This window comes from Diceros bicornis, chromosome 25 (genome assembly GCF_020826845.1).
Source record: "Diceros bicornis minor isolate mBicDic1 chromosome 25, mDicBic1.mat.cur, whole genome shotgun sequence".
Taxonomy (NCBI): Eukaryota; Metazoa; Chordata; class Mammalia; order Perissodactyla; family Rhinocerotidae; genus Diceros; species Diceros bicornis.
Window position 1 is genome coordinate 4379186 of NC_080764.1, and position 26098 is coordinate 4405283.

At 61.3% G+C, this 26098-nt stretch overlaps 1 long non-coding RNA gene across 1 annotated transcript in view; it reads right to left on the minus strand.

The window, feature by feature from the left end:
• Window positions 1-776: 776 nt before the first annotated feature.
• LOC131421483 (uncharacterized) overlaps window positions 777-26098 on the minus strand; it is a 41491-nt gene continuing 16169 nt past the window's right edge. The window contains exons 2-4 of the long non-coding RNA XR_009223867.1: window positions 15725-15806; window positions 13338-13409; window positions 777-2423 (exon numbers count right to left, since the gene is read on the minus strand). This is a non-coding gene — a long non-coding RNA (uncharacterized LOC131421483). The remainder of the gene's footprint in view (window positions 2424-13337; window positions 13410-15724; window positions 15807-26098) is intronic.

Here is a 26098-nt window from a genome sequence, read left to right on the forward strand (position 1 = left end):
GTTCGGATCCCAGGCGCGGACCTACACCACTCGTCAGCCATGCTGTGGCGGCAACCCACATATAAAACAGAGGAAGATGAACACAGATGTTAGTTCAGGGCGTATCTTCCTCAGCAAAAAAAAAAAAAAAAAAAGGTGCTGTGAGCGTCCTATCTGGCTGCCCACCTTCCATCTGACAGCTCAGCCTCCCGGCTCCCTGCTGCCCTGAGATGCACCTGTAACCTCAAGGCCTGCTCCCTCCACCCACTGGACAGGTGGGGACTCCCTCCCCGTGGGCTCTGGTTGGTCTGGTCCTGCCATCCAGGGTGACCTGAGCTGTCCCCACTTGGAGAGAGGCCACTGGATGCTGTTTCTTCCAAAGGGAGCCTGGCCCCCAGGGGAGGGCGGCTGGGCCGGAACTAGACCCTCGAGAGACAGAGACCCAGAATCAGCCTCAATAAACATCCACCACAGCCACCAGCATGGCCACCACCTTCTGGGGAACCCTGAGAAGCTGATGAGGCGAATACTACTGTCAACCCATCTTACAGGTAAGGAGACTGAGGCCCAGAAAGGTGACATGACGCAGCTGATGGTGGCAGAGCGGAGGTTAGAATGTCCTGCTTTCTACCTAGTCACATGGTACGAGAGCTCTGAGCTCTCGGATACTCCAAACCTCCTTCCACATCCCTTCCTAGCAGGCCGCCTCCTCCAGGCAGGCACCAGGCTGGGCTGTGCCATTTGGTCCTCACATGCCTGGTAAAGCTGGATCACCGACCCCACTTCTCAGTGAGGAGACTGAGGCTCAGAAGGTCAGGATCCCTGACCCCAGGTCAGGGGAGGGGGCTTGCTCTCGGGCTGTCCCAGGCCTGGCCTTGGCCACTGCCGCAGAGGAAGGTCTCATGCCTGGTCCCAACAAGCAGGTAGCTACTGCTCCCTGAACCCCTGGGTGTCAGGCGCTGTGCTGACAGCACCCTATACAGGGCAGTGTACCCTCCCCACCGAGGGGCAGAGAGGAAGTCCCAGGACCCTGAGCCAGGGCCAACAACATCAGGGGCCATGCCCAGCACAGTCCACCCAGCACAGGAGACTGAGGTGCAGTCATGGGGGGGGGGCAGGAATGTCCCAACGCAGCCTGAACCCCCTGCCCAGGACCCAGTTGGCCTGTGATCACGGACACTCTGTGTCCCCTCAAGGCCCCAGAAAGAAATCTGCGTGAGAGGGTCTCAGGTCCCGGTCCCCTGCCTCCACATGGACTCCGTGGCTGGCAGACAGGACCAGCGTGACACCAGGGATGCTCCAGGCAGAGGCAGCCAGCCACCAGGGTGGGGGTGGAGGGAACAGTGACTGAGGGTCTTCCCTTGGCCCCTCCCAGCAATGGAGCGTCCAGGCAGGAAGATTCTGGCTGTTTGCTGATGCCTTATGGGGTGACTGGTTGTCATTAGCCTCGTTGCCGGGGAGGAAACAGGCCAAGGACCTGGCTCCCAGCCCAGGGCTCCCTGTGAATGTCTGGGAGTGACTCTAGGGGAGGCACCCTGAGCGAGCGCTCAGGGCTCCTGACTTAGCCCCTGAGACCTCAACACCCTCAGGCGGCAGGGACCCTGAGCGTAGCCCCAGCAGGCTGAGGGTGGCATGGGGCAGGATGGCCCAGCAGGTGGAGATGGCTGCGAACCCCAGCCGGGCTCCTCGCTGGGCTTTTCTGGGCACACCTTACACCCTCCTGGGCCTTGACTTCCTACTGAGACGTGGGTCAATGCAGCAGCCACCCAACGGGAATGTGGGCGGCAGCCTGGCCACCCTTAACTAACATCGCAGCTGGAATCCACGTGTGTGCCACCACGCAGACTGCGACAGCCCCCACCCTGCGGCCTCCACCCGCCTGCCCTCCCTGCGCCTGGGCTTCAGCTCAGAGCCTGCAGTGCTGACCCCAGGAGGGCCCCAGCCCCAGCTGGGAGCCACAGGCTGCAGAACTGGGCTCCACGGGGTGGTGAGGCATGGAGAGGGGGGGTACAGGAAGACACACCCACCCTGGCCATCACCACAAGCCCCACCCTGGGCCCCCAGCCCAGCCCGGGAGCAGATGTGACTCAGTTTCCCTCATTTGGCCTTTGTTCTTGTTTCAGGCGAGACTCGCCCGTGTGGCACCTCAGATGATGGCAGGCAGCCTAGGTATATTAATAACTCACTCAAGGGCTGGTTCACAGCTGGGAGGAGAGGAGGGGACACCTCGGGGACTCCAAGCCCCAGAGTCCTGGCAGGGCAAGCCTGGATGGAGGTGGTGGGGCGAGCCCGGGGGGCGGCTGGCACACGGTGACCCGGGGACAGTGAGTCCTCACCATGCAGAGGGAGACGGGGCTGAGTGCTCCTCTTCCATCCAGACACACTGCAACGGACCACGGCTCCTTCAGGCCATGTCTAGTCTGATGGGGGAGGCCAGAGGCAACCTTCAGAGAACAACAGGTCAAAGGTCACAATATCACAAGCGCATTGTGGGCAGATGAGGCGCGTCAACTGGGGGCGTTTGCTGAAGAGGCAGGAGGACGAGGAGAGATGTGGCTGCAGGCGGAGGGCACAGCTTGGGCAAAGGCTGGGCTGTGGCACCATTAGGTCCCCTTCTAAGGACCTCCATGCCTCATGGTGGAGCCTGGAGATGAACGGGGTGGGCACAGCTCCACCACATCCCTCCCCATTATAAAATTCTCCATGGCTCCCTAATTCCCAGAGCAAGGATGGTGGGATGGGCACACTGTGGTGCCGCTGTCACCCATGCCATCCTCTGAGAGTCACCCGGGCATCCAGCAGGAATGGGCGTGCACCCACACCAGGGCCAGGAGCGAGGCCTCCCAGGGGCTCGGGCCGGGCTGGGAAGAGGGGGCCAGGCGGCGAGGTGCCCCTGCAGGGCTGGGCGGCCCTGGCCCAGGGGCCTGCCCTAACACCCAGCTCACAGGGAGGAAGGCCGGCTGAGCACAGGAGCTCCCGTCTCAGCACCACTGTTTGGGTTTTAGGAAAAAAGGACCAAGCGTCAGGTCTGGAAGAGACGCAGCCATGCCCTGTGCCTCCTCCCGGCCTCGCCCCGCCACCTGCTGCAGATCCTGCATTTCAGCCCAGCCTGTCTGCACGGGGCACATACCCCGTGCAAGAGCCTGGACAGAACGGCCTCTATGGCCACCTGTGCTGGACAATGCCGGGTTGGAGACCACCAAGACCCAGGCCTTGCCCTGGAACGGTCAGAGCCGCTGGCGTTCCCAGGCAGGGCGGCCAGCACCGCGCCAAGCTCACACTGAAGTCTGGGTCCGCAGAAGGGTACGCCTGGCAGTCAGTGGGACCCGGGAGAGAGGAGCTGAAGCCCTGCTTCACAGAGGCTGCTCCAGAGAGGTGAGGCTCCCATCCTGCGGCAGGTGGGGCCTGGGGTCCTCCCAAGAGCAGAAACCCCTGGTGGGGGAAAGGGTCTTCCAGGACCCGGCCCGAGGCCTCAGCCAGGGCTTGCTCCATGAATTGCAACCCCACCTGGCTCCGGCCCATTCCAGCAAGGTGCCCTCCCGGGACCAGCACGAGTCGGGGAAGCCGACAAGTCCTCTCAGAAAGCGACACAGGTGTAAGACGAGCATACACGGGACCGCTGACCAGCTGGAGGGCCGCTGAGGCTGAGCCTGAGATGCTGGACTGGGCACCAGACCCACCTGGGTCTGTCCAGCCCCCTACGTGCCAACCACAAAGCCTCCATGTCCCCACCCACTATCAGAGATGGGAAGATTAGACCACGTGGCTCTGGGGGTCCTCTCCTGCCCCTCTCCCTCAGTGCTCCCAGAGGCCAAGCTGTCCATCACCAGGGCTCACGCCCTCAGTGCGGCCACATCTCTGCTCCTTCCCACTGTGCCCCCGCCCAGCCCTGGCTCCCCCACACCTTGGATGCCCTGGCTCCCCCCTCCAGCCTCCCAGAGCAGAAAAATGCCCTGGGCGACCTCCTCAACCCTCCATGACTGTCCGCCAGCCCTCCCCACCTCCTGGCCTCTGCCCCCTGCCCATCCTCTGCCAGAAGCAACTGCCCTGCTTGTCCCTGCTCCTTGCCCACGAGGGCCCTGTGCACCTCAAACACGTGCACCTCTCTCATTGCCCATCAGGAGGCCTCAGGGGGCCCCAAGGTGGATCCCAGCTCTGCCCCGGCTCAAGGATCCAGGCCCCACCTCCGAATCACCTGGAGCTGCAGCGGGCAGTGCAGCTGACGTGAGTGGGGCTGGTGAAGGGTGCCCTTGAACAGGGGCCACATTCCTCTCTCCCCCAATGGCTGCAGCGGCTCCCTGTGCACTCACAGCGGCTCCAGGTGACCAGGAAGCAGACATCGTGACCCTAGCAGGGTCCCCACTCTGGCTTTGCCCTACCAGGCAGGGCTCGCACAGAACGTGGCTCTTTAGCTAACAACCCCCGTTTCTTTGGGGGGGTTAGGAGCAAGTAGGATGGATGTTCCTGGGTCTGTGACCTGTTCATGAGGACATTTCTGAGCTAGTGGAAGAAAAGCCCCAGTTCTGCGTGTCAGGGGCCATGATTCGCTGGGCCCACCTGCCCTACAGTCCTGGGAGTGACCATGGGCATTAGGCTTGAGGGGGTCAGCAAAGACTTCTCCTTTTCCAGGGGGATGTGGGGGTCCTGAGATAGACCAAACAGACCCTCCCCAGTCTCTGGATGAGGGCCGGCGGCAGAGGCAGGCAACGTGGCGTGAAGGGGGCTCCCTGAGCAGGGCTCCAGGGAGTGAGCAGTCAGCAGTCGCCTTGCCACCTGCCAGCTGCCAGCGCTGGCCCTGCCCAGTCCCGCAGTCTCTGCCCATGGGTAAGGTGCCAGGAGGCCCGGGTGGGAGGAGCCAGGCTGGCAGGGACAGGTGCGTGGGAGGCCTCGGTGGGCAGGTGGCCCTTTCAGGGCTGGCGGATGTCTGGAGCGAGCGAGGCAGACAGACGGTGTCACCCAGCAGTCACCTCGGGCTTGGCTCGGGGCCACTGGGAGCCAGGACCCCCCCCATGGCTGCCCCCCCAACTGCCGCCCCGATTAGGTTTCTCCCCATAAAGCGGCCAGTGTTTCTGCTCGGCAAGCCATGCCAACAATGGAGTCTGGGAAAAAGCCGTGGCGGTGGCATCCTGCGGCCCAGGCGGGGGGCAGGTCTCCCTGCAAACATGGCCCATAAAGTTAACGAGACGTGTGCACCGGGCCGTCTGCGACCAACCCGGGCCGGGCCAGTGCTGCGCGCCCACCGTGCGCCCGGCAGGGCTGGGCCGCAGTGAGGCTAGCCGGGCACTCGCCTCGGGCGCCCGATTTATGGGCCACCAAAACTCAGTCGTCGAAACAAAAGTTTTTAACGCTAAATTTTAAAAAATAAAAATGAATGCAAAAAGACCCATGATCTAAAAATACCAAACCCAAATAAAGGCAGGACAAACCGTGGTCACGGACTTTTCCTTTTGCTTCAGGTTCCAACAGCTTGGCAGGTGGGGGGCCCGCGGCCTCTTTGCCCCCAAGGGCACCCCTCGGGGACACAGGAACAAAGCCAGAACTGGAATTCCGTTCCTCTGACCCCAGGCTCTTCCCACGGCCTTGCATACCTCTGGGTGGCACAGGCCACACAGGAGCCCCAGCCAGGGACAGACCCCAGGCCCTCCTTCCTCCTGGCTGCTCTCGTTGGCACCCCTCTCTGTCCAGCTTCCCAGAGATGGATGCACATGTGTTCCAGGTTGGGACCTCCTCTCCTTGGAAGTCTGCGCCCTGCCCCGGCTCCCTGCTTTCCTGTCCCCAGAGACCTCCACGTTCGTGGGGGGCACGTGGCCAGGTCGGGGGAACGTCCACTCCCCAGGGCAGGGGCCAGGCCTGTCATGATGCCCCAAGCCTAAAGCAGGCCAGGCACACGGGGGGGGCGGGGGCCGAGCGTCACTGCCCACAGATACGTGAGTTTGGAAGCCCACAAGTGTAACCACAGCACCTGGGAAGCTGGGGAGCTGGCACTGCTTTGCAGACACACTTGCATCCACGGGGGCCATGGGCATGGGGGCGCGGAGACAGCTGGCTCTGGGGCCGCCAGGTCACAGTTCTGACCTCTGCTCTGGCTCAAACCAGCGATGGGCCTGAGGCAAGTTAGTCAGCGCCTCTGGCCTCAGCTGCCCGCTCTGTAAAGTGGCGTGAGGATGCCAAGGCTGTCAGGAGGAAGGTCAAGGTGCCCTGTGCCCAGGGCGGGGGAAGCTGTTCTTCACCACTCCAGGATTTCCTTGAGTCCAAAGCGAAACGCAAGAACGCAGAGCCCTTTCTGAGCCTCTGGGCGTCTCCGTCTGGTGTTTAACCATTAGGCAATAGTTTTAACCTCAAAGGCGTGTATTTATCTGAAAATATTCTCAGTTGAAGCCGCAGTCTGGGTCACAAGGCGAGGGGAGGGGGGAAGGGAAGGAGAACCAGAGGCAACCACATCGTGAAAATGCCCAGTGTGAACCCCGCCCTCCAGCAGCCCCATGAGGCGGCAGCCCCCTCCGACGCCCCTTCCGCTGTGGGGCTCCTGGCCCCCTAGGAGGCTCCGGGCCTGTCCTGGCATGTGGACCCATGGTGCTGGTCAGGGCATTCCACCACGCAGCCCTTGGCTGGGCTTCCGGGGGGGGGGGTGCTGAGCAAACCTCGCTTCATGGCGACGGAATGTTCCTCTGGGAACCACAAGGAGAGAGCGTCTGGGAAGGGCCTGGGGCTGCATCCAGCAGCCTTCCCAGCCTGGAGGGTTCGGCTGGGCCACAGGTGTCTGGGGAAGGCACCCCGCAGCTCCCGGGGCCCTGCCCTGCTACACGTGTGCTCCTATCCGGTCTCCCTTGACATGCGGAGAACACAGGGCAGGGCCTGCCCCCGGGTCTGCCTGGCGCCACCTCACGCTGCCAGAGAAATGCGGCAGTTCCTTTAACACGCACACACTTTCCTCAAACGCCATTCCCCGCTTCTTCATGTGGAAATTTCTGTGAACTTCCTCCAGAAGGTACACTGCCCTTTGAGGACGTCATCCTGGGAACTGCGGGCAGACGTGGACGCCTGGAGGGCTGGCGGCTCCCGGAGGCACGCCACGTCCCTGTCCACCAGCCAAGGCCGGCAGGGCACACTGTCCCATGGTGAATGGCCCGGAGCTGGCTCCTGTGACAAGGGTGTCTCCTCTGCACTGCTCACCAGTTGCCAAGAGTCTCTGGACACCGTGCAGCCTGCTTCTTGCATGACCACTTCCCGTCGGCAATGCACTACCTCTGATCCCCTGGGCGCTGTCGGAGCAGCAAGCTTGTCAACGGTGTGCACAAAACAAGAACAGGAGGCGCACGAGGCCAGAGAGAGACCAGAGAGCTCTCTGACGAGGAGGGAGATGCCTGGTTGCTCCCAGCCCTGGAACGCGTCTTCAGGGAGGCTGAGGTCTTGGTGTAACCGGGTCCCACAGAGGTGAGGGCTGTGGCAGGAACAGGCTCACCCCCAGCTCTGTGTATCACAGAACCTCAGCCGGCCCAGCCCGAGGGGAAGTCCAGCTGCAGTGCGGCGCCCTACTCTCCGCATGGAGCTCACCTCCTCCAGGAAACCTGCTGCCCTTGCTTCCTGAGGTTGTGCTGCGGCCATGTCCAGACCGAAGCCTGACTGACCACCGTGAGTCCCAGTGCCCGGTACAGGCCCGCCAAGGAGCCCCAAGGCTCCTTGGACAGGTGAAGGGGTGAGGGGGCCAGCGGAGGACCGAGGGTGCTGCTTCTCTCCCCAGTGCGGCCTACAACAGAGCTGCCCTGTTCACGGCGTGTCCAGGGTGCCCACTCCCACCCACTTGGACAAGCGTCATTTCTAGAACTCTGCACTGGCCCGGGGCTGCCAAGGCCTCCCTCCAGGAGCACGGCTTTAATTATGGCTCCCTGGGCTCCGCTCTGCGGCATCTCCATCTGCTGGCCGGTCAGTCTGAGGGGTGGCGTGGGGGCCGGGCAGGGCCGGGGCTCCCTGACCACCTTGCCAAGAGGTTGGCCGGTGCCAAGCTCCGACCCAGGGCAGCCACAGCCACGGCCAAGGCCTGGCTGGGTTAGGGGCCGTGCTTGGCTCCGTCCAGGCCGCTCGGGGTGGCGGGCGGGCAGTGGGCTCCCTCGCTCTCCCCGCCAAGGCTGCCCGCCCAGCCAACTCACACACAAAATGGCGGAGGGCTACGGCGGCCATTTTGCGGAGCCCTAGGAGGACAAAGGCAGCGGTGGCCAGAGCGCAGGGATGCGCCCCGCAGCGGCGGGAGGAGGAATGTCCACTCTGGAATGTGGCCGCCTGTCCTGCGCTGAGGCCTGGGAGGGCCTGGCCAGAGAGAGGGGCAGGCAGCACCCTCTCCAGAACCTTCCTCCCGCCCAAGTTCCCAGCCGCCCTGGGCTGCCAGAGGCCCCTCACCCCCTTGGAGGAGCTCCAGGTGGTCCTGGGGACGACAGGCTCCTGCCCAGGGCAGCAGCACTCATGCTCTCCCGCAAGGCCGGGGAGGCCGCCCAGCTGGAGGCAGTGACCGCTGAGGAGAGGCAGGCGGTGAAGGGAGGCTCCTGCCAGATGAAAATCCTCCTCTGCCCCAGACCCGCGGAGGGTGGGCCTCCACTGCCCAAGGTCATGGTAGCCCCAGACCAGGCGGCCAAGGGGCGGGTCTGCATTCCAGGGACATCTCAGCGTATCCCACCCTGTGGTCCAGGTCGGCAGCTCCTTCCTGCCCAGTGCTGGTGGCACGGGGCAGCCGGCAGGACCGGCCACGCTAGGGCGACCGCGAAGGGATCACCAGGAGGATCCGCTCCAGGGATGCACAGCCATATCCCCTCCCGACCTCCCACGGCCCGAGTCCCTGCCCAACCGGGGTCTGGAGCCGGCCACATCTGCACCGGCTGCTTCTCCAACCTCCGTCTCCAACCACCCACACCTCACTCATGTCCCTCTGGAAGCCCCCTCCTCACCTCTTCTGGACAAGAGGCACGGCCCCTGCTGTCCCAGCAGACACCCGCGGGACTGGAAGCCTCTGGAGTGGAGGCTGGCAGGCAGGATTTTACCCAGAACGCGGAATGCACGGCAGAGACAAGCAGGACTGCTCTGGGCGCCATGGGCCCAGCCTTGGGCCACCCCTCCCGGCCCGTGCAGAGCGAAGACCTGGGGCCGAGACCAATCCCGCTTTAGACAGACAGAGGTCCAGGGGTCCCTGGCCCCGGCTGCGGCCAGCAGGGGGGCCCTTGAAAGACACCCAGGTCGGGGGAGATGCTACTCACACACCTGGGACACAGCCGGGCCTCGTGTTCTGACGGGGATGGGCCGCTGCAGAGCCAGTGCAGGGCCTGTGTCGAGAAACAAGAGTGGAATCAGGAGGGAGGCCTTGCGCCTCTTCTACAGGGTGGGGGCTGCCGTGGTGACTCAGTGTCGCATGGTGGGCAAGTGCCACTGTCACTCGTGTAATCACAGCTGTCCTGACAACTCCCGGGGTGTGAAGAAAACGGTCGTCCTCTTGCAGGACCTCTCCCAGGAGTGGCTTCTCCTTGGGAGCCGCCCCACGGAGGCTCACTGGGGAAGATGGAAACTCACAGCCGCAGGGCCCTGGGTTCAAATCCCCGTTTGCCCAATATTGCTGCAAACGTGTGTACCGCTTCCTGGGCACGCACTCTCTGTCGGAACCCGGGAAAGTGCAGACGCTCTGCACCTGTGAGGCACTGACCTGAGCCCATCCTACCGGACGGCTCTGTCAATCCTCATTACAACCTGATCTTCAGATGATGGAATGAGCACAGAGAGGCTAAGTTACTTCCCCACAGTCACACAGGCAGTACACGCGTTATCATTCTCCCTGGTGTTTCAGAGATGAGGGAATGGAGACCCGGAGACATCTCCATTTACCTACCCGAGGTCACGCAGCTATTAGGAGAAGCCAGACCCCTCAGTGCTGGGTGACCACAGGAAGCCCCACATCTGAGACGTTCAATTTTCCTTCCTCAGGGTGATGGCCAAGGGCCTTCTGGCTTTCCAATTCTCCCAGGCTGGCCAGGCTGGGTAGGCACGATGTTCTCAGAGAAGGGCAGCTCACTCCTGTGTCTGTCTGGTCTTTCTCCACCCAGAGCTGGACATAGCTGAGCTTTTAGCTCAGTAGTATCTGGGGAACAAGGCCTCCAACCGGGGAAATGTCCAAGCGTCTGGCCAAGCTCAGGCCAGGGCAGGAAGCCCAGGGCACTGGGTCTGAGGCCTCCTGGCTTCACTCCAGCAGGAAGACTCCTTACAAACCCTCTAGCCCACCTGGGGCACCATTCCAGCGAGGGCCTGAGCTGTAGGCCCCGTCCCCAGCTGCCTCCCAGTCCCCACTCCCGCCTGTCCCCAGGGAGGCTGCCTCTCAGGATGCGGCAGCCCCGACACCACAGGGAGGCCCCGACCCTTTGGGGACACCGCACGTTCCTGGAACACAGAGGTGCTTCTACCTCTGGCCAGGTTGAAGCCAGGCCCCTTCTTTGCAGCTCATCGGCTTGGGGACCTGGGGCTGACCCCTTGACCTTCCTGAGCCTCAGCCCCCACAGGGGAGCGGCACTGAAAGATGCCCACCAGTGGGGCTGCCAGGCAGAGCGATGACTCACATGGCAAGGGCGTCGGGCTCAGGGCCCGGCCCAAAGGAACAGGAGGTGCTTAACCAGCATGAACCGAATTGAAAAGCTGCTTTGTCCAGATGTGGTTTGCGGGGTAGGCGGTCCCTGCACCCTGTCCTTGTCTTCACAGGGTTTGCTTGTCACATCCCTCCTCGCGTTCAGGGGTTAACTGCGCCCGGCCAGGGAGCACTGCTCAGGCCAACAGGGAAGTGCTGAATGAAGGCCATCGTTCTGTATTTTGTCAACATTGTCACTGCGATCGGAAGACCAAAGGAAACGTATTTTCAAGGCTTTGCTTTTTTCTGTCTGGATCAATAAAGGGTGTCTGGAGATTGGGTATTAGAGCAATTCCTGCCCCTCTGGGCCTGCCCTCGGAGGCCCCCCCTGTCCAAGGTGAAAAGATAAAAGTACAGCGTGTGCTACCCCAGGGCATGTTGGTGGTCATGTCTCTGCATCACCGTGGGGCCCTGTCTCCAGGCTGTGGGTGCCAAGTACGGGTCAGTCTTGGAGCTGGCAGACGTGGCTTCTCCATGTGGTTCTGCTGTGGGGTGTCGGGCCCGTTGCCCCGAGCCTCGGTTTCCCATAAACCCACATCTGCACCAATTCCTTAAGAACGGGGCTGCCTCCCTATTCACAGGAACCCAGGGCACCAGGGAGGACAGGGATGTTCCCTCCGGAGAAGCGGCCAGCACTGGGTGCTGAGAGGCCCACGTGGCTCCTGTCTGCCAACGCGTGTGGGTGAGGCACCAGGCACAGGGGCAGCGAGCAGAGGCCGAGGGCGCCACCCCATGCCGAGACCTGTCCCCACCCTGGGCCATGTCTGGGCAGACGTGCAAGCAGAGCAATTTCGAGTCGGTTCAAAAACACATCTGGCCAAGCGAGTCACTGTCCCCCCTAAACCTCCAATGCTCCCCCAGCCCCAGCCGGCATCCCAAAGGGCTTCCACTGTCCCAACAGCCTTTAAGGGCCGCAGGCGAGGCCAGAGCTGAGCTATTCTCGGCCCCTAAACCTCTGTTTCTGGATGAACGGAATGGAGATGACAAGCCCCACCTTGCTTGGTGGTCCTGACACTGAACGAAGGTGCGTACACATGCAGGAGGGGTGGCCCTCCCCGCTAGCCCTGGGCACGCTCTCATCCTCGAAGTGACCAGGCCATGCGGTCATCCTGGTGATCACTCAGGCCCTGTATGAGTACCAAGTAAGCACCTACTGTGTGCATCAGCCGCATCTTCCATCCATCACGCAGTATGGAGGACACGGGTGCCACCCAGGGACCGTCCACTCCCCCCAGGCCTGTCCTTCTCTGCTCTGGGTCCTTTCTCACATGTCCTGGGCCTCAGCAGCTGTGCACGGCCCCCATTGGCCATGGCCGGGGAGACCCTGTGGCCTCCAAGGTGTGCCAGCCCTGCCTCCCCTGGAATCTCCTCCCACGCTCCTGGGGATGCGCCCTCGTGGCCTCCTGCGTGTGTACCTGTCAGGGCTTAGGGGTTGGGACCCAGGTGTGGTCTGGTGCCCGAGCCTGTGTAAGGGACACACCTCTTAGGGTGTGGGTTCATTCACACCCTGAAGGCCGCCATTGCTGCCCCCAGGACGTCGCGGGATTTCACAGTGGTGCCCAGGAAAGTACCTGGGCTAGACGGCCGTGGGCAGAGATGGCCGGTGGGACATCTGGGGCCAGCTGTGCCCTCAGGCCGTTTCCAGTGACAGTCCCAAGCAGCCTCCAGGTCACTCTGCTCTGTGCCTCCTTTCTCCCCGAGCCCGCCCGGCTTTCTCTCTGCCTCCACTCTGTTCTTCTCCTTTCTTCGTTATCCCCCGCAAGTCCCCCTTTCCCCTCTGTTTCTCATGTGCCCCGGGGCCTCCCCTGCTCCTTGCCCGTGTCCCGCCCCACCCTCGGGCACCAGCTAGCACAGGCCCTGCGTGCAGACACAAAAGCCCTAGGAGCAGTGTCTGTAAAGTCTGGCGGGCAAGCTGGACCCGTAGACACGCGAGGCCCAGATGGCAGAGGAGTCCCGGGCCTAGACGCAGCAGCCCGAGGTCCTCTCCACAGACCTGGGAGGCAGGCCTGCCCCTGCCCATGGCAACAGCAAGGAGGGGAGACGATGCCTGTCTGGCCCCCGAATCCCCAGGAGGCTAGAATCAGCCAAGTGGGCCCGACTGTCTGCACTGTGGGCTGGCTCTGGGGGTGGGGCGTGGGCAGGGGGCCCCGGGCAGGCTCCGAGCACGACAGGCCCCCGTCAGGGCCACCAGGCAGCCATGATAGGAAGTGGCAGACTGGAGACCTCCTCACCTGCTGAGCACCCTGAGCTCTGCCTGACTCCACAGACACTGCCAGCTGCCCTGGGTTCCGGTCCCCAGCACTTGGCCCAAGCCCTCCCACCACGGACACCCCCAGACAGCTGGCTCCCCACAAAGGGAGCTTCACTCAACGTACGTGTGGGACGGAGCTGGAAAGATGGTCCCGACTCCAGCTTCCTGGAGTGAGACCCGAGCGAGCCCGACTTCTGGGATTACCTGGGTCCCTCTGCCGAGGAAAGGCGGGTGGGAGGTCAGAGCCGACCCAGCTGAACCCGGGGAAGTGTGTGTGTGGGAAGGGCCTGCCCGGCTCCTCAGTCCTCCAGAGGCCGTGTGGGCCTGTGCATGTGTGCGCGCACGTGCACGTTACACGTGCGTGCGCGTCCCATTTCAGGCATGCCCCGCCCGGGGTGGAACCTGGAGGGAGGGGGTGGGTAGCCCTGATTTTCAACATTCAAACGCTGCACTGACCTGAGGTGACACGGCCGTCTGGGCTTCAGGCATCACCTGGGGAACGAAGTGGCTGGAAAGAAGGGGTGAGACCTGGAAGGAGAGAGACATGGTGGTTACGTCTTGGGAAGGAGCCCCCGGGTGTGTGGCGGACGCACATTTGGCATTTGTACCGTCAGCTCTGGCCCACCCGGCCCTAAGACCCTGAGAAGCCCAGCACAGCTCAGAGACCACCCAAAGCCTCTCAGCGGACCCCACAGGGCAGGGAGCCGCCGTGTCTATGTGACTTTGTGCTCAAAACACTGGGGCTGAAACAGCCCAGTTTTCTGGGGCCACCCCTCTCCAAGGGGCAGCAGATGTGGATGCAAGGATGTGGATTTGGGGGCCAGAGAGACGCAAGATCAGAGTCAGGCTCAGCGAGGCCTGGTGGTATGGCCTGGGGGCCCTCACGGCCCCTCTCTCAAGCTAGGTTTTTAGGGTTGGAGAGAACTAAATGAAACAATGCGTGAGGCATTCAGGATGCAGTTATGCGGAGCAGCGGGGAGCTCCCTCCCTTGGCCTCATCGGGGCCTTTGGGGCATCCTGAGAGTCAGCACCAGGCAGCTCTCTCAGCATCACTGCTGAAGCCAGTACTCCTCAAACATCATTCCCTGCAAAGGACCGTCTCTCCCTCTTTGCTTTGGCTGCTAGGAAGCTTAGAGCTGAATTTATGGGTTACCATCAGCAACTGGGAGGCTCCTACACGACACGGCTTCTGCTAGGCCTACCTTCGATTTTCCCTTCGCCCCAGTCGCCTCAGCTTATCTTTACCCTCCTGTGCTGTCCATGTTGCTCTGAGCTGCTTCATATATAGATACGTTGTGTTTAACGTGGCAGGACATAAACAAGAAAATAACACCTTAGTTCCCTTCCTGCCCATCTGATAATTGAGGCCACATGTGTAGGCTTCATCTTTGCAAGTGGTGGCTGCACTAGTTCAGAGCTTCTCAGGCTGGTTTGGCTCCCCCTTCAACTCTTTTGTGCCTGGGAGGGAGGCAGGAAGAAGTCTGGATGCCCTTTTTGCAAATGAGAAAACAGAATCCCAGGGAGGGAACATGGCTTCCGGAAGACTACAGAGCAGTGAAGGCCGGGTGGGGCAGGGACCCTGGGAGTCTGACCCAATGCTATGGCTTAGTCTGCAGCCATGGTGTGGCCATTTCCATGAGCCCTCAGGTGCCCTCCCAGGAGACACCGCAGAAGGCACTGACAGAGAACCTCGGGGGTCTGGAATAAGGCCAGGCCCAGCCTCTGGCAGGCCCCACAGAGCACCTGCTGTGGGCGGGTGGGCACCCTGTTCCAGTGATGTGCAAACAGACCCACGACCACTGTGCGGAGCTGCTCAGACCCAGAAGCCTGAGAGTGGTCACCTCTCCCCACTCAGCCACCTCCAGCAGTGTCCTCGCTGGTCGGGCCACCCCCACGCCCCCCGCAAGGCTGTGAAATTGATCCAAAGCCACGTGGCCAGAGCAGGCCTGGGTTCCTGGGCCGCTGAGACCCTCCTGGCTGCCTCAGAGACACTGCCAACACAGCCCCACGGCCACGTGGAGCTGAGTCTGCCTGCAAGTCCCCATGCTGCATTGACCACCATCTCGTCTCACTCAGCTCCCAGCACACACAAGCCTGAAGTAACGAACGGATGGAACTGACCGTGCTGAGGTCCAGCAAAGGAAGAGGAGGTCAGGAGAGCGCCAGTGTGGGTCAGGCGCCTGGGGAGTTTTCTGTCTTCAGTGAATTATAAACCCTACCACTTCCCAGTGCCTATGGTGTGCAAAGACTGCATCCTGCCCCTGGGCCCTCTCCCTGAAGGCATAAGCACTCTGGGGTTTGCTGTGCATCCCCAAACTCCACCAGGAGGTGTTCCTGCCTCGGTCTTATGGACGGGTAAACTGAGGCTCCGGGCACCAAAGGAGTCTGTCCAGTCGGACGGCTCGTAGGAGGTGGGCTGGGGGCTGGGCATGCCCCTTGCCTCGCACGGCTGCAGGTGGCGATGGCTTGCTCAGGAGAGTCTCTGCGCCAACAGCTTGGCCCTCCCGCCCTCCCCGACTCCATCTGCTTCGAGGCAGCGAGTCAGTGCCGTAATCAGGCCACGGGGCAGGTGGCAGGTCTCGGTGGGACCACAGCGGGCCAGGGGATCCTCTGCTCTGCTCCCTCGCTCCTGGTCGTGAGGTGGGCTCTCTTCCACCTGTCAGGGGCCAGGCTGAACTCCTGAGGGCAGGGTGGGCCAGGCTACACTTGGGACCTGTGAGGGTGGGGCTGGTGCTGGGTCTCCTACAAGATGGCTCCACATTCCCACCCCAGCCAGGCCGCCCACCTCCCGGGCTGCCTCCCTGCCCAGGCCCAGGCCCAGGCCCAGGGCAAAGACCATCTACCTGGGCGGTGGGTCCTAGAGCATCTTCCAAAGGCCACGATGGGCGCCCACTTTCTTGGGGGTGCTCTGGGACGAGCCACGTTCTGTAAGACACAAGGTGACCAAGGAGTCAGCTCGGCAGGCCTGATGGTGCACAGCCCCGAGAACGGAGAGGGGGCTCAATGCAGCCCCTATCCCTCTTCTCCTTTACCCCTCACAAGACCTACAGATGGGCCCAGCCCAACACTCGCTGCAGACAGGCACCGAGGTGCGCAGAGGTTAAGAACTTGACTTGGAGGAGAAGCACAGGAAGGAATGCCTCATCTGACCGTCCGACTGCCCCATTCCCGCCCATGGTGCTGGACTCGCACCCAAAACAAACCCCACCCACAGGCTCCCTCACAGCCCAGCCACGCACATCTCCAGCATCTGCAGAGGGAGGAGGCTGACGGGACTCCGGATGCCTGCTCCCAGCAGAGGGCGGTCACCCCTTGGAGGTGCCCTCACTCCAGCCCTCCCTTGGCACCCATCATTCCCTGGGGCTGGAATGTTCTCCTGCCATGAAAGGCTTAATTCCTACCCATCCTTTAGGTTGCCTCCTCCAGGGAGACCTCCTGGCTCAGGGATCTATCTCCCCAGCTCCAGCAGTAGGCTGGGGGCTCCCTCGAAATCAGCTCACAGATGCTTGCACTGACTGTCTCCCCGTGGGCTGGCGGCTCTGCAGCAGGGACCATCTCTTATGCAGCTGTGTCCCTTGGCCTAGCACAGTACCTGGCACCCAGGAGGCACCCAGGATGACAGGAAGTGCCGCCCACTCACTCCTGGAATGATCTGCTCTCTGGGACTTAGAAGGTGCAGACATGACTTTGGGTCTTCCCAATGAGCCAGTGAGGAGACACCTCGGGATGGAGGGAGGCAGAACAGCAAGGTCCCGAGGGCTTAGCGTAGGCCCAGGAGCTGGCATGGGCCCAGGGCAACTCCAAGACCTGGACTTCTGCCCCGGCCCAGCCTCAGGCTCAGGCTTGCAGCCAGCACAGGCTCTTGCAAAGCAGGAAAGGCTTGTTGTTTGTGACACCACAACGGCAAATCCAGACCGAGGTCTGACTTGTCACGGCTAGGACTTCTTGCTGGGGCCTGGCCAGATTCACAGGTCGGGTAAGAAATCCAGGGCCACTCCTGTCTCGAACCTCTGCCCCAGGCCGAGAGTGAGTGGGGTGGCCAGGAGGAAGGTGGGATCCAGGCTCCAAGTCCCCAGGAGCGTCTGGTTCCCTCCTACACCCTCCTCCCTCTCAACACACCCAGGGTCCTGAACGCACCCAGGTGCAGGCGTACGGACCCCCAGCCACAAGAACGTGGTCATCCCAGTCCTCTCAGGAGCACGACCTTCCCCAGACCCTGTCACCTGAGGACGGGGGGGGCACAAGAGCTGTGAGAGCTGCCGGGGCAAAGAGCGGTGGGGCCAACTGTCACCCCAACAGGTTCACAGCTCTCCTCCTCAGCAACGTCTCCGGCCTCCGACCGTGGGCTTCATGGGACTCGTGAGCCCTCAGGGGCCGGAGGGCACTTGCTGGTGGTGACCCAAGAACGTGCTCAGGCCCCCAGCCCCGACACACTGGGTCGAGCCTGGAGCAAGGCCCCCACCCCAAACCCTCTGAGCCCAGATCAACCCCTCTCTGAAAACAGAGACAGGAACCTGGGAAGCCCGACGCACCCTGACTGTACACAGCGTGGGCTCAGGACCCCGAGTCACACAGCTCTGGGTTCAAATCCTGGCTCCCTCCTCACTCACTGCCGACAGCCTCTCTTGGCCTCAGTTTCCTCGGCTGTAGGACGGGGCCTCTGGCCTTGAGCACATCACTGTCCTATTTTACAGGAGGGGGAGCAACCCCAAGAGAGGACTGCCCTGAGGCCGCACAGCCCTCGCCTGGACAGCTGGGATGTCCTCCCCACCTCTCCTACCTTCAGGATGGGCTGAATCAAGCCGACTATGGGGCCAGCAGTGCACTGATGCCGCTTGATAACCCTGGGCCCACTGCCTGCGGCTCACCGTGGCCTGGTTAGGAAATCCCATCTAATGCACCCTCGCCTGCTCCACCTGGGCCGGGATAGCTCCAATCCTACCTGGAGCTGATGGAACAGCAGCTCCGGGGTTTACCCAGGAAAGGACCACAGACTGGGGCCCCCAAAACTGCCCGGGTTTGCTGACGCAGCATGCACCCACTCTTCCCTCCGGACCATGAACATAGCCCAGCGCGCACTCACAGAGGGGCCCCACCATGGGCAGCGCACCACGGTGCCCCTGTACAGGGGCCCAGCAGCCAATGCCCCCCCTTTTTGCAAATAGCCCAAGTCAATGTAACTCTAGCTCGTGGTAGTGTCAGAAATCGGGCTTCCAGTGGACAGGAGCTGGGGTGGGGTTGAAATGGGCCAAGGCCACGCTTCAACAGTGAAAAACAGGGAGAGTCGCTGGCAGCCCCACAGACCACCACACACCCACTCTGGACACACGAGGGGTGTGGAATTTCTATCCTGATAGGTGGGTGGCGCTCCAGCTGCAGGGGCAGGTGTGGCTCTGGGACCCTGGCTGGATCCCTGAGAGACACAGGAGCCACCCGTGGCCACGGCCGGAAAACTCACTCTGACAGCTGCCCAGGGGGCCCCCTCCAACCTCACAGCAGCGGTTTACAGAATGCCCTCCCTCCGGGACACTCAGTGGCCCCAGGATCCTCTCACCCACTCTCCCAGTGACGGCCATGGAATAGGAAGGCTGAGTGACCACTGGGGTCCCGCACTGGGGAGGCCCCATCTGGCGCTTGGCACCCAGAAGCACCCAGGCAATACCAGCTACCTCGGCCCGCCCCCCTTCACTCCCTGTTTCCAGTCACTGTGTTCCCCAGTTAGACAAAAGCTGCGTTAACCTGCCCTCAGAGCCTTTAAAAATCTCCTAAGCGTGTATCACTCCCCCTCGAGGCTGCCTGAGCCTCCCAGAACTGTCCTCTCTTGACAGGCCGGCCCACATGGTATGGTGGTGGAAGGGGTGCCCAGGGGCCCCCTCCTGTCTCAAGGTCACTAGCAAACTCAAACTGGGGTCCCTCAGGAACACAAGGCCCCCAAGTTCCAGAATCCATGAGGCAGGTTCAGGGGGAGTGGGTGTGAGGGGGAGTCAGCCAAACCCGCTGCCTCTGCTTGCTGTGTGGCTCCGGGCACAGGACTGCCCTCTCTGGCCCACCTCACATGCTGTGACATGTGACAAGAGTAAGAGTCCTAAGCCCAGGGCTGGCTCATAACGACGCCTACAGTCTCTCCCCTTCTCCCAGGCCCGGAATCACCAGGGGCCCGGCACCTTGCGCCTGCTCCCTCCCAGAGACCGTGCCCCATGGTGTGGTCACTTGGACGGCAGGGCCGGCCCAGGCCATCTTGGCAGCTCTTTCTCCAGAAGCAGTTCTGTCCTCTGGAAGGCTCTGGCCCACCGGGGCTGGTGCTGAGTCTGACAGAACCAGCACCGGGCCCTGGCAGGATGCCCTGGAAGCCGGTGCCCACTCTACCCGGCCCCTTCCTCGCCCCCGCCCACAAGTAACTCTGGACTCTGGAACAGTCTGCGTCCATCTGCAGGGTGACCCAGGGGCCGCTGGATTCCCATCTCAGCTCTGCCCCTTGTGACCCCGGACAAGCCCCTTCACCCTCTCTGGGCCTCAGTCTCCTCGTCTGTAACACAGAGACAGTGACGCCCGCCTCCTTGGATTTACACACAAGATTATCGATGATACACACTCTGTGCCCGGCACAGTGGGGCTCAGTGGATCGGCCCACCACCGCCGGGAGGCTTTAAGGACTAGTGAAAGTCACTCTAGGCCCTGCTGCCTTGACAAATACCTTCCCAGACTCTTTTTGACCAACTCACCAGGGCCTGGGGCCTGAGTGGACACAGCTGAGGGCAGGCCATAGGGCAGGAGGCTCTGAGCGCCAAGCAGGAACTCCAACGTTGGCCAGGCTGCAGGGCCCAGACCCAGGGGCATGCAGGCCCCCAGAGGGCTCAGCCTACATCATCTACACTTGTCTTCATCACTAAACTTGGCCCCTCTCAAAGGTCACATCAGAGAAACATGCTCCGTGCCAGGTGCTAATGAATCGTGCACAGAGCGTGCCCCCAATTTATGTGCAGAAATGCAGTGGGGAGGACTGAGACCCGGCAGTGGGTGATGCTGTGCTGGGCACCCAAGACCTCAGCGAGACCCAAGACAGGTCAGGAGGGGTCAGAGGTAGACCAGCGAGCTTGTGAGTGGCCACACGCTCCAGCCTCCCTGATCTGTAAGATGCACAAACCAGGGCGCGTCCTCATCTCTGCCGCTTCACTTGGGTCAACATGGCTCCAGCAGGGACTTGGGGAGCCAACGGCTACCACGGCAGCCAGCATGGTCAGGGCGCAGGCGAGCTCCAATCCCCAAGGACATGGCATCTAGTGGCAGAGCTGCCAGCCCAGGGAAGGAGCCCAGGCCCCACTGCCAAACAGGCCACACAGAATCTTCCAGGCTGTGCAGCCTTCAGCAACCTGGCCTCTCTGAGCCTTAGTTTTGTATCTTAAAAAGGAGCCATTTACACCCACTGTTCAAAGCAGACGTCGGAGGAAATGAACGAACATGAAATTCCCAATGGCTTGGCCGGTACACACAGTAGGTCCTCACACCAGGCAGCTGCCAACGCCACGTGAATTACCCAGTCAGTTCCGGAATAGCAAGCCATTGCCAGACGCGCATCCGTTCGCACACCCACCTGGGGCTCTGCTAAGTCGGGGTTCGTCACAAACGATGTCAGTATCTGTAACGGCAAAGTAACGGACCCCAGTTCTAGCATGGCAACCAAATGGGGTCCTGTCTTCTTTACAGATGTCATTTTCAGACCTCAGACTCAACGTTCTACACGTGCACCGAGACTCAAGGACGGGCTCTGCCCCGAAGCTGCAGCATGGCTGCCTCGCTGTGCTACCCCATCTCAGAGCGCCGCCCCGAAAGTCACCCTTGTTCCTTTTAAAGGGCCAAAATGCGCCCTGGTGAAGGTGCTGTCCCTCCTCCCCCGCCCCCATGACCTCCTGCACCCTCTGTAAACGCTCTTTCTGGGGAGAACAAGCAGTGACAATCTGGGCGGGTCAATAACCCTCTGGCAGGTAGTTTTGTAATTTAAATCATTTTTTCCCCCATTGCAAGAGAAATAGATGTGGGGCCGGCCTTGTGGCTTAGCGGTTAAGTGCGCGCGCTCCGCTACTGGCGGCCCGGGTTCGGATCCCGGGCGCGCACCGACGCACCGCTTCTCCGGCCATGCTGAGGCCGCGTCCCACATACAGCAACTAGAAGGATGTGCAGCTATGACATACAACTATCTACTGGGGCTTTGGGGAGAAAAAGGAGGAGGATTGGCAATAGATGTTAGCTCAGAGCCTGTCTTCCTCAGCAAAAAGAGGAGGATTAGCATGGATGTTAGCTCAGGGCTGATCTTCCTCACAAAAAAAAAAAAAAAAAGGAATAGATGCTCATTAAGCAAGATTTTAGAAAACTGACACTTGATCCTCCTCTGCTGAGCCTGGACCATGGCGCCTCCCCTCCCGAGAGGGGCTCACGTGCATATCAACGCAAGCTGCCTCCACCTTTCCCCGGGAACATTTCCCACACGGTTACAAACCCTGGGGTGTCATTCTGAACAGCCACATAACGTCCCAACAGGTAACTTGATCACAACTACGTAACTCAAACATCCAGCCTCCGGAGAATGGCTGCTTACCGTCTCACGTTTGTACAGGCATCAGGATGAACATCTCCGGCTTTATGCACCAATCTTCCCCCTGGCCCCCCAGAAGACCCCCAGAAGTGGGGTCCCGGCTCAAAGCCCAGGAGCACTTTCACACGTCTGAGGCAGCCACTCCAAACCTGGCCCCTCAGAACCTTCCAGAGACCCATCATATGTCAGAGGTGGAGGTCAAAGAGATTGTGGGGCAGGTGGGTAAACTGAGGCTCAGAGCAGGGGAGGAATTGGCCTAAGATCTCGCAGCAGGCTAATGGCAGAGCCGAGGATGGGACCAAGGACCCTCAAGCTGGTCAGGGGGTGATGTCCCCAAGGCACGCTTTTCTGTGTGTGTGAGGAAGATTAGCCCTGAGCTAACATCTGTTGCCAATCCTCCTCTTTTTGTAAGGAAGATTGGCCCTGGGCTAACATCCGTGCCCATCTTCCTCTACTTTATACGGGACACCGCCTCAGCATGGCTTGATGAGCAGTGCATAGGTCCACACCTGGGATCCGAACCTGTGAACCCCAGGCCACCGAGCGGAGCACGCGAACTTAACCAATACGCCACCAGGCCGGCCCCAAGCCACACTTTTTTTTAAAAGGACTTAACAGAAGTGCCCCAGACCTGCCTCAGCTGAACAAAGATGCCAGGTGCTCAGAAGGGTGCTGGGTGCCAACACATTGCTCATCACAGACCTGCAAAGGTGATGATGGAAAGACGAGGGGCGCACTGGGTCCCCTGGAGGGACTGGGCAGGCCAAGGGCCGATGTGGCAGAGACCAGCCACTGCCAGGGGAAGGGAGGGGAGAGGGCCCCACGGTTTGAGAGGGTCTCCTCCAGGAGGAGGACCCCGCGAGCTGCGACGTGGCAGCAGGACCGTCCAGGAAATTCGTGAATTGGAAATATCTGACCTAAACTAACAGAACGTGCCATTGCTCACCATGACATCTGATGGGCCAATGGACCTCTGCCTTTCACACCAGAGATCCGACAGGAAAGGCCCCACAGCCTTCTATGGTCACCTCTATTAGCTGGTCTTCTCAACTGAAAACCCCCAAAGCAGCGGCTGTAGTTTTCCCACGGCCCGGGGTCACCCCGCCGTCCTCCCTCAGCGCGCCACAGGTGTTCAGAGCACGGGCCTGTCCATCGGGCGCTAACACACCGTTTGTGATGAGGTGTGGTCCCACAAGGCCCTCAGATTAGTCCTAAAAGAGAACATACTCAGTAGAGGTGGAAAATAAACTCTGTCCGCTTGTTTCCCTGAGCGTCTTGACTCACCCAAGATGCGGTGAGCTTGGCAGCTTGGGCTGCAGCGCCGAGCACAGACAGGTGGTTCACGGCCTTCTCCTCTTCCATTTCAGCTGCCGGATTCCGTTTTGTTCATTCATGAAATGTTCCCCGAGAGCCTGCCTGTGCCAGGTGGTGCTGGGCTCCAGGGCACAGAGGCGATTTCAGCCCATTCTGCCCAAAGTACTCATTTTCCCGGAGAGACACACACGCGAACTAATCACCCAAGCTCAGGGCTACAGGTGTGCAGGGCAGGGAGCAGGTGGAGAGCAGGGAGGGCTTCTAGGAGGAGGGGATGCTGCACTGCAGTCTGGGGAGGTGGGGGATGGTGCTATGGAGGTGGGCAGGGCAGGCTGTCAGGGCTCTCTCAAGTCCCATGTAGGGGAGACTGGACTTCAGCTGGAAGCTGGATGAGGGCCCCTCAAGGTGGGAGATGGGGCAGAGGCCTGCACTATGATCATACATCCCTGGATGGGCTAGACGCGGGCACCATCCTGGGGGTAGAGAAGCGATGCTGGGGACATGCTAAAAGGCAGCAATGCTGGCAGGACTTGGGGATGGTCTGGGTGTGGCACAGAGAGAAGTCAAGGATGACCCTGCTGGTCAGCAGCTGGGGGACATCCCCCAGGAATTACAGGATGGAGGGAGGGAATGGGTGTGGTCACAGCAGAGGAAAGCCCCTGGTGGGTCAGGCCCAAAATGGCGCACCGTCCAGGCAGCTCGCCCGGAGCAGCAGCGACGGCCTCTTCTGCACCCTGGCCAGAGTGCGTGAGGCGCGTTCTCATCTAGTTAGAGAGCACGCCCAGGTCCCGAGCCGGAAAAATGCGCCTTCTTGCTTCTGCCCGACTCCACGGCCTTGGCTGCTCCCACTCCCATGGCACCAACAGTGGCCGCTGCCACTCTGTCTGACCCACCACTGTTCTAATGGGCTGCCTCCTGGGCCCTGCCCACCCGAAGCCCCCAATGCAGCCGCGGGCAGAAGGAAGGGCCCAAAGTTTAGGACTCTGGGCAGTCCTGCTCGGGCTCCTCTGTTCAGATGGGGGTGAGGAGCTCAGTCTCCCAGTTGTCAGCTTTTCAGATGGTGGCACACTGGATTCCATGAGGTCGCTCCAGAACAGACATCAGGGCCTGGCACACAGAGGGCCCCTGTCCCCAAGGGACAAAGTGGAGCTTGGGTGCCGGGCAGCGCCCACCGACCTTGCTGCCTCCCTCACCAGTGGGTCCCTGGGGCGCAAGGGACTGAGACAGGAGGGGGCGGCGGAGACGAGAGGAGCTTGCCCGCCTGCCTGCCTGCCATAAATCGGCCCGCCAGGCTTTATAATTATCTGGGCACTTAAGCTCCTCTTTCTTCTCTTCCCTCTTCCCCTGGGGAAATTTCCTTCATTTCCTACATTATCCCGGTCTCCCGGTAGGTCTAAATCAGCCTCGGCCAGCGCCCAGCCTGCTCTGCCAAGCTCGCTCCCTCAGCCTACTTTCATCTGGAGGGCTGGCGGGGGTGTGGAGAGCTGGCGGCTTCCAGGACGCCACCGTTCAGGCCAAAGTTCCATGCCTGCCCAGGACAGAAAACTGAAAATGCCATCGCGCCCATCTTTTGAGCTTCGGTGACAACGTCCCCAGAGTCTGTTGGCTCCTTCTGCCATCAGGCTCTGTCGGCAAACCCAGGCAGCCTTGGGTGGGAAGGCGGGCAGGAGCTGAGTGGGGATGGACTTGGTCCTTCGGCCCAGACGAGGACGAGGAAACACCACTCCGCCGGCTACCAGGGCCTTCTAGCAGCAGTTCCAGGTGACCTGGAGAGACATGAGCCTGTCCCCACGTTCCCTGGGGTCGGGCCGGTTGAGTGTCAGCCCCACCGTGGGTCTGCGGGAATCTGGGACGTGCAGCCTGCTTCCCTAGTGACGAGGATGCTGGGGTGGGTGCAGTTCTGATGCCACTGCCTCCATTTATCCAGCCCTGACCCCAACTCTCACCTAATGTCCACTCACCCTGGAGGTCAGCGTCACCATCCCATTTTACAGATGAGGATACTGAGACCCAGGGAGGAAAGTAACCTGCCCTGACCAGGCCACCCAGCAGGTCACCCAGCTGCTGCAAAGGCCTGCTGCCTCCAAGGTCCTGCTCCTTGTCTGTAAGCTGGAAAGTGTCCCCAGCACGGCACCGACAGGGCCCGGCCGAGGCCAGGCCCCATGATAACCATGATATCTGATGGTCCCGTGGGAGGAGCCACACCATCTATTCGGCAGGTTAGGCAAAAAGTCCCCAAGTCGTCACCCATCATGTCCTATGAAAGTCCCCAACTCCCAAGAGGTGGAGGGGAGGGCAGCATCTCCATCAGGGCGTCAGGCTGGGGCTGGGGGCCGCTGCCCTGGACCAGCCCTGGGTGAGCTTTCTGAAGTTAATCGAGCGGCTGCGCTCTCCTGGGCCTCTCACAGGCCCCCCGTCTCCCCAGGGGATGAGCCAGCCGGGTTTTTTAAAAGCTGGATCTCATTTTCTGCCTGCATTTCTGACCTCTGGAAACCTCGGGTAGTTTTCCAGAGCCCTCTGGATTCTGTCATGGGCACGTTTCATGCCTCTGCTCTCTGCGTTCACAGCCAGGTCACTGGGCACTGAGCAGATGCCAAGTGGAGGCCAGCGGGCACAGCTGCCCAGGCCTTCCCATGTCCGTGGGCTCTGCTGGCTCTTGGCCTCTCAAACCACCATCTCCGGTCAAATTCCATGACTCCTTCCTTCCAAAAAAAAAAAAAACTCTCTTTGAAAACAAACAAAAATCCCAGAACTGAGAATCCAGAAGAGCTGGTGTCCCTGTGGCTTCGCTTTCTCTTTCTTTTTCTTATTTGGCATTGCAAGGAACTGGAGAAACGGTTCAACCGTCGCATTTTATAGATGGGTAAACTGAGGCCTGGAGAGAGGAAGGGGCTTATCTGAGGCCCTCCAATGAATCTATGGCCCAGCCAGGACAGAAGCCTGGGGCCTCTAACTCGGGTCCAGCGCTTGATCCTCAGCAGCTGCTGGTCTTGGGCGAGATAGGACGTGGTCTGAGCCTGTGGCCTGCCAAGACCAAGAGCCGTCACGGCCCTGGGAGGGACCCTGGGCACAGGGAAACGCAAGCCCCTCAGGCACTGACTCCACCAATGGATGTCAGCCAGGGCAGCCGGGCCCAGACCGCTGGGTCCCCTGGCACGGAGGCTGGTGCTCAACAAATGTGGGCAGAAACCCCCGGGGAGAAGCCTTGAACTTCAGGGGCAGGGCTCAAGGAAAGCAGGCTGGCTCTAATGGAAACCAGTCAGCGGGCCAAATGCAGCAGGAGGGGCCCCCCACAGTTTCCATGGGGACGGAG